The sequence below is a fragment of the Narcine bancroftii genome, chromosome 6, assembly GCF_036971445.1.
Source record: "Narcine bancroftii isolate sNarBan1 chromosome 6, sNarBan1.hap1, whole genome shotgun sequence".
Classification (NCBI taxonomy): domain Eukaryota; kingdom Metazoa; phylum Chordata; class Chondrichthyes; order Torpediniformes; family Narcinidae; genus Narcine; species Narcine bancroftii.
In genome coordinates, this window is record NC_091474.1 from 173,409,392 (window position 1) to 173,424,840 (window position 15,449).

Genomic DNA, 15,449 nt, shown 5'->3' on the forward strand with positions numbered 1-15,449 from the left:
TTAGAAGACCTTTGACAAGGTGTTGCACTTGAGGCTGCAAACAAGGAGCCATGGTAACCACAGTGTCAGCAGACTTTTGTGTTTTACTTCCTTTCCTTAGGATCCATGGTTTTGCAGGAAAGATACTAACATGGAGAGAAGAGTGTCTGATTGGACGAAGGCAAAGAATTGGAATAAAAGAGGCATTTTCTAGCTGACTGCCAAAGACTAAATGTATTTCACAGAAGTTGATGTTGGGTCCGTTACTTTTCATGCTGCATGTAAATGATTTTGATAACAGGATCGGTGGCTTTGTGGTAAATTTATGGACAATATGAAGAAAGATAGAGTGGCAGTGGTACTGACAAAGCAGTATGTCTGTAGAGGAAAATGGATTGATTGGGGGAAAGAGCAAAGAAGTGGCAGATGGAATACAATGTAGGGAAATGTATGGTGAAGCAGTTTTGTTTAGAAAGAATAAATGAGTAAACTATTTTCTAAATGGGAGAAATTCAGAAAGCGGAGATGCAAAGGGACTTGGGAGTCCTTGTGTGGGATTATCCAAAGATTGTTTTGCAGGTTGTGTTAATACAATGTTAGCATTCATTTTGAGAGGACTAGAATACTAAAGCAAAAATGAAGGCATTACAAGGCATTAGTCAGACAACATTAGGAGCATAGTGAGCAGTTTTGGACTCCATATCTAAGGAAGGATGTGCTGGTATTGGTGAGGGTCCAGAGGAGTTTAACGAGATTGATCCCAGGAATGAGAGGATCTTGGTCTGTACTCACTGGAGTTTAGAAGTATTGTTGGAGATGTCATGAAAACATATCAAATACTGAAAAATCTGGACAGAGTGGATGTAGGGAAGATGTTTTCAATCATAGGAGAGACTAGGACCAGAGGACACAACCTCAGAGTAAATGGATATGCCTTTAGGAGAGAGATAAATATTGAGAAATTTCTTCAGCCAGAGGGTTGCAAATCTATGGAATTTATTTGTTGCCACAGGCAGTTGTGGGGGGTGGGGGGGAAGAGAGAGAGAGAGAGAGAGAGAGAGAGAGAGAGAGAGAGAGAGAGAGAGAGAGAGAGAGAGAGAGAGGATGACAAGGTCATAAACATGTGAGGGGGATGAGGAAAATAAACAATGGATTAAAGTAAATGAGTTGGTGTAGTCTCCTACGGCAGAAGGGTCTGATTCCACGTTGTGTCTTTCTACGGCTCTTTGAAAAAGGCAAGTCAAGTCGCGTTTATTTGTTGTTCAGTGTACAGTGAAAACGAGTTAGTGTTCTTCAGACCGTGGAGCTGGTTATTTACATGGCTAAGTTACATCAGAAACTATTTTTTTATAAATAACATATCACTTATAAATATCATGTTACATATGCTAGACCTGAGTCCCCAGAATTCAGAAGGCTCACGGCTTGGGGAGAAAAATCTATTTCGCAATCTAGCCATGAGGGTCCGAATGCTTCAGTACCTCTTCCCGGATGGCAGGAAGGAGAACATATTGCGGGAGGGGTATGAAAGTAATAAGATTTATTCCCTTGCTTGTGGTTTGGATGCATGGAAGAACATGACTAAATTGAGCTGTGGATGTAATTTATTCCAGATATTTTTGCATTTCTACCGTAACCATGTATATTCTGAATTTATAAACAATTGCTAATAAAGGAAAATTGCAAAAATTAAGTAAAAATTAAAGACTGAAGGAGAAAGATCTAAAGAGATGATAATGTATTATTTTCCTTAAAGCTAAATAAACTGTAGAAGTCTCAGCCTCTCATGTAAATAACTAATTTAAAAGCTATGGTCAATTATTGTTCTCTTCCAATAAATCTCTTAAGTCTTACAACTTTAGCTTCATGAGCAGTTAATATTTCTTTTGCCTCAACACTGGCTACTATAGCTCCAAATACTTCCACATATTTCTCATCTCTTAAGGTTCTACCCATCACTGAGCCAAGTTAAAATGAAAATGCTGGAAAGATTCACTAGATTAGCCAGCAACTGTGGAAAGAGAAATAGGCATAATGTTTTAGAGCAAAGACAGTTCAGCTGAACTACCTGAGATAGGATCTTTGATTTTTAATGTTAATTCTGTTTTGTTTTCCACAATGCTGCCCAATTGTTTCAAGCATTTTCTGTTTTTATTTCAGATTTCCAGCATCTGCTATTTTATGTGGTCAAATATTTGATGACCTATCCCAATATCACCTCCTTTAGCATTACAATTTTGCAATTTGTTTTAAATTTTTAAAATAATCAATTAATATGTACAGAAAAATGTAACAATAATTCAATTTGGCCTTTAATTCCATATTACATAAAGGGACTCAGCAATTTATTTAGAAATGGTACTTTAACAACTAGAGCTGGTTTTGGAGAAGAGTTATTTTCTTTTTCTCTTGCTTTCACACCCTATTCCACAGCTGAATCTTCAGTCCCAGTGCACTGTTAGTCCAAATGCAATCCAAAAGCTCACCCTCAGCATGAGTGAAAACACAATGTAAACTGTTGAACTTTTCACTTTTCTCAACTGCACCAGTCATTTCTGCTGAGCATTTTCAGCATTTTTGTTTTTGTGGCATTTTCATTTTGTTTATAGCCATTGCAAGAAATTAACTCTATAAAGTGCAAACCTTTAAGCAAATAAAATAAAGAAACAATGCTAAAATTATTAATCGTGGACCAAATAAAGTGTTTTAAATCAGAACAATTTGGACTGTTTTCCCACATAATTATATGCAAAGGTATTATTTTGCCACTTTAGATGTTCGTATAAAATACACTCTGTCAGCTAAAATACAGCTGACTTGTAAAATAACTCAGTGGGAGAAGTTTCAGTTCAGTCACTGCAGTGATAAACATCTGCTTCATGTCAATCTTTACCCTCACCATTGTAAGAGCACTACTAGTGCCTGGCATATATTTATCTGAATAACAATGGTACCCTTTTATCTGAAAGTTTCTATCACCATTATTCATTTCATACACTGAGACTGTTTCATGTAAATCAAGTAAAGGGAAATGCAGCACAAGGGTCTCCTCACTGGAGAGCATAGAGGAATATTTACTTGAGCTCAGCAGTAATATGGTCATCTTCCAAATTGATGCATGTATCTCCATTCTCCTGGTAAATACACAGTGGTTTAACTATGGCAAAGATATTTCTCCCTACTTTTGATGAAAATTTACAGCTGTGATTCGATCTTTGTAGTCAAGAAACTTGGATACGGTATATTTTATAATGAAATGGTTTTCTTGCTAGTTTAGTTATTAGATTGATGTTTCTTTTTTCTCACAGCGCATTGAGAAAATCACGTGTGGTATCTAACAATTTAAATATATGTGTTTAAAGGCAAGATTATGATCGGATTTTGGACACAGGATCAGAAATGCCATAGTCTCTAAAGTCACGAGACTCCCTTCACCCATCCCCCTGCCCCAAGACTCAAAGTGGAAGTAAAACCAGGGTTATCAGTTTGCTCTTTACAGACATTTACAGATATGTGTCTAACATAGTATAATAAAACAAAGTAAACTGCAAATTAATCAAATATCGGTGCAAGAGGATAGCATTGAAAAAAAAAGGCTATATTTGACAGTTTCATGGTTTGTAATGAGTTGATGTTTGGGATGGAGCTTCCCTTTTGGATCTCAGCCAACAACAATATTCCATTTGTTCAATGCCTTTAATAGAGTAAATATATCTCAAGAAACTCCACAGAGCATTATCATTCAAAATTTAATTCCAAACCAAATAAAGAGATATTAATATAGATTATAAAATATTTGGTCAAAGAGCTAAAAGGGATGTTGGGGAAACAATTCCAAAACAGTTTGATGGAGAGAATTCCAAAATTTAATTCTTAAACAACTGAAGGCATGGCCATCACTGGTGAAAGAACTTATTCAGGGATATGTATGAGGCAAGAGACGGAGGAGGAATCCCTTATTAATCACAGATCACTGATGGCATAGGGAATACTTAAAGTGGTATGTGAGTGGAAAGTTGAGAACCACTGGTATATGCCAATAATCTGCTATTACTCATTACTGGCACTACCAGATAATTGTCCTTCCCATGTCCATTAATCCACTACAAGTTCATGACCTTTTTTTTAAGACCATTGGGATCATCTTTCATTTCTCTAACTTTTCCAACTATCACGTATTTTTGATTCATACTGATCACTACAATCTAATTTTATGATGCCCCAGCACAATCATTGCCCTCTCTTTATATTCCTCGCCCCATGTTTTCTGGATGTGTATAGGTTTCAAAGTTCTTCACCTGCAATATTTATTAAATTCTAATGTTAGGCTATTCATTTATGATGTTAATTCCACTTCTCCCTCTTCGCAAAAACCTCCCAACTGCTGATAATTTCCAACATTTTCCTTTTTAATTTTTGTCTTTAATTTTTTTTATCTGGAATGTGTGAATATGCAACAAATTACAATTAAAATTAATTGCCTAAGCACTTTTGAAACTAGGAATCCCTCTGGAGTCAGTTATTTTGCTGATGTTTATGAAGATTTCACATGATCAGTACGCAGTCAAATTTCACTGTTAAGATGTCTCTTAATTTGTGAAAATAATTAGCAAAGAATACACCTCAACCATATTTTAAATACAGTTGTACATAACATACAAGGGAGTTCTCACCCTCAGATCAGTGACATCTCATGTGATGCATTCATCCAGCAGAGGGATTCAAAGATGCCCTGTTTCCAGAAGGGAAACAACATTTACACTAATGGGAGGAACCAGTGTCGCAGCTGGAGAGGAGTTTAACTTCCATGCTGGGAAGCACAAGATTCCTGAATGATCCATTTAATACAGTCTGCACTTTCAGTGCTTTTTGATAATAATAGTTATATATTTCAATAGCAAGAAACTGTTCTTCATGCCTTACATTAACATAATTTTAAAGCAATAATCAAAGTTTAGTTAATGATTTCCATTCTTATTTATATTAAAACACAGTGCATCAGTGATTATAAACTTGGAATGACTTACCTTTGTGTTAAAGAATCCTTGTTTTTTCCTTGCAGTTATAGTTAAACCAAAGTTGCATCATTTAAACTGAAGTACAGTAAATGCTAAATCGCTTGGCTGATTCACATTCTTTTCTCTTTGAACATTTTTAGTTTCCTTTCCACAAGGTGACTTGGACCTGATCTGGTATTACAGACGGTGCATGATCTTAGTATAACATTATAGCAGAGTTGTCACACTAAAATGGGTCTGTTCTTAATCCAAAAAAACTTTTCGTCGAAAGGAAATTGTGAAATAATGGGAGGTGGAAAAAGATTGAAGGGAGGAGACAAAATCTGCATCAGGCCTGTGTTCCAAGTGTTCTGCAACTCAAGATGTTATTATTCCTACAAATGTTAAAGCGTCCGCATTTTTGACTGGGAAGTTCACTGGTGCTCCCTGCTGATGTTGTTTGTCATGGATGTTTGATAATCGTAATAAATAGCAGATAAAATAATACTTATATTAGGTATGCACAAAATAAAATGCTACTGCATTTTTTTGTCTCTGGAATGTTGACACCAACATTGCTGGCAAAAGCAGAGTACAATATTAATTCAAGCTGTAACATTCACCTCACAGCTCATTATCTGGCTATAAAAGATATTTAACATGCTGCAGCTTTCCTTATATTTGAGAATTGTTAGGCATGGTTTATGTGATACAAGTCTTCAAATGTAGTTAGGGTAGCTTTCTTTGATTTGGCCCACAACTTGTTGATTTTTTTTCTTTTGTACCCTGAGGCAAGTGGCTTCTGCTTTTAACTACCACATCTGTTTTTTTTCTTATTTTTCTTTCTTAGCAGTTCGCAGACATGAATTATTCAATAGATTTCTAACAATATGAAGGCAGCAAGCAATCACAAACTCTATTTTTATCATTAGATTAAGATTGTTATCCTTGGCTAATCATAGATCGCGTTAACTTGTATATGTAATATTGTGATTTTTATGATGTCACACAAGAGCTGGTATCGTGTTTTGTTTGCTATAAATTAGGATGTTTTTTTTGTAAAGCATGGAATACCTCCAGCTGAATCCAATGAATGAACATCAACTTGTACTATATTATCAGGATCGGTTCCTTGGATTTGCCCCCAGAATGATTCCCTTTTCCATGGTCTGTGAACAAAGCCACTGCTAAGTTATGGCAATCAATCACTGAATGGAATCCTGGGATAACATGCATTGGTATGAAAGGCAGCACTATCGGAAACAACTTCACTAAAGATCTTACATGGACTGTTATCTCATGCATGTGGCTTGCTGGCCTTCTATAGGCAGGATATAGAGTACAAAAGTTGAGAACTCATGATTCTGTTGTACAAGGTGGTCATAAGACCACACTTAGTGAACTGTGTACAGTTCTGGTCAACTGGCTACAGTAATGACATCAATACATTGGAAAAGGTGCAGGAAGTGATTCACTAGGTCATTTTTGGGACTGGAGTGGTTGAGTTATAGGGAGAGTGGTCAGGCTGAGTCTTTATTTCCTAGAAGGGTGATCTTATAGACACTTACAAATTTATGAGGACCACTGATAAAGTGAATGCTCAGACTCATTTTCCCAGGGTAGGGGACTTGTATAAGGTGAGGACAGAATGATGTAAGGGAATTCTGAGAGGAAATATTTTCACTCAGCAGATCGTCCATATTTGGAATGAGATGCTAGAGAAAACTGTAGAAGCAGCACAATAACAGCATTCAAAATACATTTAGACATATAGATAGGAGGGGCTTTGAGGGAAATGGATGAGATCCAGGCAAGTGGGATTAGCCCAGAATGTCAAATTGGTTGGCATGGACTATTTGAGCTGAAGGGTTTGTTCTGTGCTGTGTGATTCAATGACAGGAATGTCACTATGTCACTTCAAGTTATAGTTCAAAACAGCTTAGAGTCACTTCAGATCAGATGTCAAGAAAAGTGAGAGCAGAAATTCTAAGGATAGTATATTTTGAAGCATTTTATTAGACAATTGGAGGAGATGATCTACAGTAGGAAGATGCAGTAAAAATGTGCTCAAACAATCCATTTACATCAGCTACCATCAAATAGCATTACATAAATCATATTCCATTTCAATTTGAACAAAGTTGAATTTCACTAGTGATGTGAATGCATGAAGAGTTGTTGCTGTTCAGATAGTTGGCCATACAAATTACATCTATTTACATTCACTCCAGTGCTTTGGTTACACATAAAATAACCTATGTGGTCCTTAATCAACCTCAGAGGTTTGTAATAGCCAGTAATGAGGGATTTATCTGGAAGCAAGTGTATAGTAACCCACATTAACCTCACAGGTTGCTAAAACTAGGCATTTTTTCACATTTTGAAGTATCACCCTTGTATTTTTTTAATTTATATATAGGTTCAGGATGTCATTGGGAAAGCTATACATTGCCTTTTGATGGGCTATATATCTTGTGGTGAAAACTTTCCTGCAGCCTTGGGAGAAGCAACACATTCCAGGATTTTGATGTACAAAGGTCAGTGAAAAAAATTACCAGTTGCATTTAAATCAAACTGATTTTTGGTATATTCACATTTCCCGTTTAACAATTCCTATTTGTGGTTCAGGTACTTACGCTAATATACTCAGATTTTAAATAATTTGACTTGCAAGACCACTTATACTAACACCAGTAGCATAAAACTAATTTAAATTACTCAAATCAGTGAAATACTGTACATTTTTTCATTAATAAGCAACACCAATAAACAAAAGCTGTTTTATTCTCTTGCTGTTAATATTTGGAAATATATATTTCAAATAATAATTTTGCTAAACACAATAGCTTGTTAATCCTTTCTCCCTAATACCATTGCTTTTTGATTCCAAATTACAATCTCTGCTTGCTAATAAATTTGGGAATTTCAACTATTTATGTCTTAATCCTGAGAACTACAAAGAAAAGCAGGTACTGCCTGAACACGTCTCTTAGTAAACGTTTTCTAAGTTCATTCCAGTGCGAGAGAGGATTTTCACATAAATTTTAGAACTGAGTTAATTCATCCCCTGCGCATTCCAATATAATGGTGGTATTATAAATGCACTTTAATTGAATCAGTGTGTGTGTGGTTAGGGAGAAAGGCAGCTCAGAGTAATTGAACTACAGCTGGGTAATGTACTAAAAAGAGAAATACAAGCCAAGCCTCACACAAACTGACTTCATTTAACTCCTTTGTTACCCTAATGCATTTTGTTTTCATTTCAAGGAGAGTACCACAAATCTTTGCTTGTTTTACCAGTGATAATTTAGAGTCTTACCTTCGTTATGATGTCGTGTCCTGGAATTTCCTTCAGTATAGCAGTTTCTGAATCATCAGGCTGCAGTTGTAGATTCAAGTGCCAAGTTTTGTAAAATCTCATAAGGCAAAAGATGTGCTCTGAGAGGGACCCTACTCTGCAGCTGGTACCTCCTTTCAGATAAACCACTTTCTGTATAATGCAGTAGAGTTGTTGTCAATAACCACATTTAATTAAAGGCAGGCTTGTTAAGCTACATCTGGAAAATATGATGCTGATCCAGTCTATAATGTGAATGTTTGCCCTTTGGCCATGGGATGAATGAATTTCACCACATTATTATCTCTTAGGCAGCAGGTGCTTAGGTTCCTGGTGCGAAGCAAAAGTAGACTTTTGTTGTCTGGTATGATTTTAATTCAAATTCAATAATTTGAACCTTTGTTCTTGGAATGAGTCTGCATATGTCCAAGAGAGCCTTGCTGTAACTAACTAGAAAATAACACCACTATCCTGACACCAATGGCTTTTATCCTTCCCCAAAGAGAGAAGATTCTTCAACTTCTGTTATGAGTGACTAGCACATCTGAGAGAAAAAAAGGAAGTGACATCTTCACCTTCTTCATCTGGAATGTTGGAGTGAAACCTCAAAGGCAAGTTGGGAGGAGGGCAAAATGGCAAAGAAAACAAAAGAGACCATAGTATATAATAACATCATCTGAGAAGACATACCCCAGAGGCAAGGAAATAGTAAGAGCACAGCAAAAATATAACACCATCTGTACTTATCTTCTTGGCTCATGCTGTGAGCAACCCTGAGATTCCAAACTAATGTGCATTATGTATGGAGACTGCAGATGTTGGAGTCTGGAACAACACACAATCTGCGGTAGGAACTCAGTGAGCTGAGCAACATCAGTGAGAGAAAAAAATAGTTAATGCTGCAGGCTGGAACCCTCCTCAATCCTGAAGAAGGGCTTCATCCCACAGTATTGACCATTCTGGTGCATTGTCTATGTGGGTTAGCCCTGCAGAACTTAATATTAGTTATAAAATAAAAGCAGAAAATGCTAGAAATGCTCAGCAGGTCAGACCGCATGTGTGGGAAGAGAAACAACATTAATGTTTCATGTCAAGGATTCCTCAGCTGAACTGGGAAAGAGGGTAGCGAAGCTTATTATGTTGAAGGGAGAGTGGGAGAGGAGGAGATGTCTCTAAAAGGGTGAAACCAGGGTGAACATGGAATAAGAGGTAGATAAGGTTTTCTGTTCAATGAGTGTTTGGGAGCAGTTAGGGAGCAAGAACGTAGATAAACAAATGTAGGATTTGCAAAATAGGAGCAGGAGGACATGCCTAGCCAGCCAGGCAGCCAAATCTTCCACCTCCAGGAAGGAAGAAAAGGAAAAAACATGCCTACACATATTGAGCCAATACTACAGGTGAATGACTGATACAGTTTGAGAAATCAAGGTACTTGAAATTGCAAAATTCAATATTGAGTCTGAAGGCTACAACCTACGCAGATGGAAGATGAGGGACTGTTCGTCAAGCTTGTGTTTAGCTTCATTGTAAAAGTACAGGTGGCTACACACCAACAGGTTGGCATGGGGCTGTAACAAATAATAACAGTATTTTAGATATGCAGCATCAGAATTTTTTCTTATTTTCATTCTTATCTACTCTGGACTGCTGCAGTGTAACATGTTACTTGATTAGAAACTTTGGTATCAGTTTGCTTATTAATATTGATGCACCATCAATTAGCACAAAAGACTGAGGATGTGTAACTGATAGGCTTTTATTGACTAGAGTAGAAATCAACTGATCATGGCAAGAAGACTGGTGAGCCTGCAAGGGGTAATGGGTAGGAGGTGTGTCCCACTGGAAGTAGCCAATCACAGTAATAACAGAGGTTTTCTGGTGGCGCACATTGAAACACAGGCGAACCAGCTCCGCATGTGATGGCTGCGGTAGCGGAGCAGCTGCATTAAGATGGCGCCATCAAATTCGGGGATTCCTCATGGCCTCGGTCACCGTGCGCGCCTTTCGGCTGTGTCATGACGTTACAGCTGACGCAGTGACGTGGTTCGCACTCACCTCTTAAAGGGCAGCGGACGAGCTTTCAAATAAACAGTTGAAACTGAAACTCACCTCAGCTTGTGGTTTCTTTCAATTTTGCTCCTTGTAGCTACTGCTATAATTGGTGACCCCAACGAGCCTAGATGATTCTGGTCTTTACATCATGGATGCTGTTGCAGTAAACGTAGTCTCCGTGAAACTACCGCCCTTCTGGATACTTCACCCGTGCACATGGTTTGGTCAAGCAGAAGCACAGTTTCACCTCCAGCAGATCAGCTGCGAATCGATGATGTTCTACCACGACATCAGCGCCCTCAACCAGGAGACTGCTGCCAGAGTGGATGACCTAATCCATGACCCCCCGAACGAGGGTAAATACCCAGCGCTCAAAAAGCTCCTACTCAGCTCATTTGGCTTGTCCAGATGCCAGTGCGCCACCAGGCTCATGCACCTGGATGGCCTAGGAGACAGAGTGCCGTCTGCCCTCATGGATGAGTTGCTCACCCTGGCAGAAGGCCTCAAGCCGTGCCTCATGTTTGCCAGGCTTTGGACATCTAGCTATTGTAGGCGGATGAAGACTTCTCGGACCCATGCAAGGTCACAGTCCGAGTGGACGTCCTGTTGCGCATGAAGCATGAAAATGAAGCAGTCATGAGTCAGGTGATATCCCCCAACCCCAGCCGACCACAACCACATCCCAGCAAAAAGACAGAGGCTCCAAACAACACCAGTCGCTTCTATCATCAGTGTTGGGGAGCCCAGGCACACAAATGCAGACAACCTTGCTCGTTTCAGGAAAATGACCAGGCCAGCCACCGCTAATGGCTGGCCACATCAACAGCCTCCTCCATGTGACAGACAAGGTGAGCGGCCTAAGGTTCCTGGTCGACATAGGCGCCGAACTCAGCGTCATTCCACTAATCGCACTAGAGACCCGCACCCGGCAGCAAGGCCCCATGCTACGGGCAGCCAACGGCACCAACATCAGGACTTGTGGCACCTGCAATGTGCACAATCAGCTGGGAAGTGAGAAATTCCATTGGAGATTCACCCTAGTGGGCACGGTGATCCTTGGCGCTGACTTCCTCTGAGCACACAGTCTGCTGGTGTACCTCAAAGGCAAACACCTGGTACATGCCTGGACCTTCCAGACAGTCCACCTCGAGGCCACCACTGCCCGTGGCCCAGGCATAGCCACAGTCAGTGAACCCAACAATAGGTATGGCCACATCCTCAATGAATTCCTGGCAATACTCCGACTGCAGTTCACCTCCACCATACCACAACCTGGGGTGCTACATCAAATTCTGACCCACAGCCCCCCGCTCCATGCCAAAGCCAGAAGGCTGCCTCCACACATGCTGCAGTTGGCCAAGGGAGAATTCTCCCACATGCAGGAGTTGGGGTTAGTCTGCAAATCCAACAGCCCATGGGCATCCTCACTGCACATGGTTCCCAAATCCTCGGGCAGTTGGTGCCCTTGCGGAGACTACTGCCATCTGAATGACGCAACCACACCTAAGCACGACCCCATCCCCCACATTCAGGACTTTACAGCCAACCTCCATAGCGCGAGGGAGATTTTGAAGGTCGACCTAGTGCGGGGCTACCACCAAATCCCCATACACCCTGATGACATTGGCAAGAAGGACATCATTACCCCTTTCAGACTCTTCAAATTCCTGTGCATGCCTTTCAGCTTCAAGAATGTGTCACAAACTTTCAGTTCCTGATGGACGCAGTGGGCAAAGACCTGGACTTTGTCTTCATTTACCTCGACGACATTCCTCATCGCCAACTGGGACCACGATGAGCACAAGGCCTACCTCCACAGACTTTCTGCCCGCCTGGCCGAGTTCGGGCTCACGGTTAACATGGCAAAATACCAGTTTAGCAAGAAATCCATGCAGTTCTTAGGCCGCTCCATCATGGCAGATGGAGCAGCGGCATCGGCAGAGAAGGTTGCAGCCATACGCCAGTTTGCCCAACCCAACAACCTCAAAGGCCTCCAGGAATTCACGGGGAAGGTTAACTTTTACAACTGCTTCATCTCAGATGCAGTCCATGTTATGTAACTGTTGTTCGCCATGATAACCACCAAGAACAAGAATCTGGCATGGACAGAGGAGGCTGACGGGAGCCTTCACCTCTACCAAGGATGCCCTGGCGAATGCCACCTTACTGGTCCGCCTGTAGTCTGATGTACACACCGTGTTCTCCGTAGGTGCATCAACCATAGCCATGGAGGCGTCCTGGAGCAGTCAGTGCAAGGTCAGTGGAGACCCCTGGTGTTCTTCAGCCACCACCTGAGCTCAAATACAGCACGTTCGACAGTGAGCTCCTGGCTCTCTACCTGGCCATCAGGCACTTCCAGTACTTCCTGGAGGGCAGGCCACTTACAGACTTCACGGACCACAAGCCCCTAACCCAAGGCCTCGCCATGGCCAAGGAACCCTGGTCGGTGCACCAACAATCCCACCTGTCCTACATCTTAGATTTCACCATGGCCATCTGACACCTCGCGGGCAAAGACAATGTCGTGGCCGACATGCTCTCGCTACCCACCATCCATACCTTAGCCCCTAACCTGGACTACTCTCAGTTAGCACAGGCACAAAAAGGGGACAAGGAGGCACAAGCGTTCCGCACAGCCATCACCGGCCTCAACTTCGAGAACCTCAAGTTGCCAGACAGCCCCGACATGCTCCTGTGCGACATCTCCACAGACACGCCACATTCGGTAGTGCCACAACAATGGAAGCTCCAGGCCTTCAAAATGGTCCATGATCTTGCACACCCATCCATCAAAGCCATGGTTCATATGGCAGCAGAAAAGTTCACGTGGCATGACCTGAGGAAGCAAATTGCGCAGATGGCAAGCAGTTGCACCCAATGCCAGATACCCAAGGTCCACTGCCATGTCAGGACCCCAGTTCAACACTTTGACCACCCCCCGACAAAACTTTTTGAGCACGTCCATGTTGACATCGTGGGCCCATTGCCTGTCTCCTGGGACACCCATTACCTCCTCACAGTAGTCAACCACACGACAAGGTGGCCAGAAACCATTCCCCTCAAGGACACCTTGACTAACTCCTGCGCCAGGGTTCTGCTAACCAATTAGATTGCGAGGTTTGGGGTGCCGGCACACATGACCAGCGACAGAGTGGCACAGTTCACATCCGCGCTCCCGACACAACTCGCAACCCTGCTGGGCATCAAGCTTCATCACACCACCGCCTACCACCCTCAGGCCAACGGGCTTGTGGAATGTTTCCACCACCAATTAAAATCAGCCATTATGGCTCAGCCAGACATCCCCAATTGGGTGGACAAACTCCCCTGGGTCCTGTTGGGCATCAAGACTCTTGACTCTTGACTCAGGCATTGGAAAAAGGGCATTGCTACAGGAATTGTGGGGCGTTGGCTGCATTTGCACTCCCCCTCCATCCCACCATGGCAACCGGCCGTCGTGCATCCCCAAAGACATATCCACGGCCAACTTTGTGTTCGTTCGGCACAGCCCACATCCAGCTCCCCTCCAATAGCCTTACAAAGGCCTGTACAAGGTCCTACGACATTCTGGCAAAACTTTCACTCAAAACATTGGGGACAAAGAGGAGTTGTTCATGGCAGTCAGACTCAAAGTGGCCCACTTGGACCTCGGTCAACCAGCCATTACTGCACAGCCAAAAAACAGGGGCGGCTGCCCAAAGCATCAGGACACTAAAGCTGGTTCTGGGGGGTGAGGGTTGTGTGGCGGCGCACATCAAGATGCAGGCAAATCGGCTCTGTTTGTGACGGCCGTGGTAGGGGAGCAGCCACGTTAAGATGGTGCCGTCGGGATCGGGGATTCCTCATGACCTTGGCCATCATGCATGCCTTTCAGCTGCGTCATGACATCACAGTCGATGTGGTGACATGGTTCATGTTCATCTCTTAAAGGGCAGTGCACGAGCTTTCAAATAAACAGTTGAAACTGAAACTCACCTCAGCTTGTGGTTTATTTCAATTTCACTCCTTGGAGCTACCACTACAGTTTACCATATTCACCCCTCCTTTTTAAGAAGAGCCCTATGGGGTGAGAGAAATATAAACAGCAAATGTATACACATAAACATATTTTACAGGTCAAATCTGCCAGGGGGCCTCCTCTGCCGCAGTGAACAATGTGGTAACGATTGGGATGCTGTCATGACATCCTGGGCAGAGGGGCTCCCAATCGTGCCAAGTCCCAAATGGAGACTGTGTCTTTGCGCCCATCAGGAAAGGCCATATAGATGTGGAGGAGGCAGACTCTCTCAACCAGTGGGTCATTCTTAGATTGCCTGGCATGCTTCCTGGAGCAGGACCGGTCCCAGGCAGGCAGTGTAGTCCCTGACATAGACTTCCTAGGGAATGCAAACACACATTTGTGAGGTGTATTGTTAGTGGCCATACACAGGGGCAACCATACTGAATGGAGTGCATCTGGGAAGACCTCCTTCCAGTGGGTCTTGTGAAATAAAGCATTTTTTTTTAAATGCTGTCTGCCTGAGACCTTGAACTGCAGACAAATTCTTTGCAATAGGGTTTAGTCTCTTGCTCAACATAGCATTACCTACACACTGGGCGGATAGCCTGAAGATTTTTTGCAGTTCTGGCAGTTGCTCCGCAGAGTGCCATCTGCCAGCTCCTGTATGACACTACAGACTCTGAGCAGCAAAAGACGATCGCTCCGTGAAGCACCTCCTAATAGATACTGTGTGTCATTGCAGGCTTCAGCTGCTATTAGACTTTTTAAACTTAACTCTTTTCTAGCAGACATTGTGATTGGCATTATCACATTTACCAACAATCTGCTTACTGTATGGAATTTTAGTTTTAAATAGTGTTCTGAGTTTCTCATGTGCCTTAACTCTAATGGTCTGTAAATCAACGTTGACTTTTCACAACTGTCTTTGATTACCTTTTGCAGACCTTAAGTGTCTCATGTGATTCCTATTTATTTGTGTTGTCAATTATTGTTTTTTGGCTTAACAATTGATAGTACATTTCCTTCCCCAGCAGCTTTTGTACACGATGCACCGGCACAGCGCTATGCACATGTCACTTTGGTT

General features: G+C 41.9%; 1 protein-coding gene across 1 annotated transcript in view; it reads right to left on the bottom strand.

Annotated features, from left to right (window-relative positions):
• scara5 (scavenger receptor class A, member 5 (putative)) overlaps positions 1-5,268 on the bottom strand; it is a 113,105-nt gene extending 107,837 nt beyond the window's left edge. The window contains exon 1 of the mRNA XM_069886778.1: positions 5,007-5,268. The gene's annotated coding sequence lies outside the window, so the exon portion shown is untranslated. The remainder of the gene's footprint in view (positions 1-5,006) is intronic.
• Positions 5,269-15,449: the final 10,181 nt, after the last annotated feature.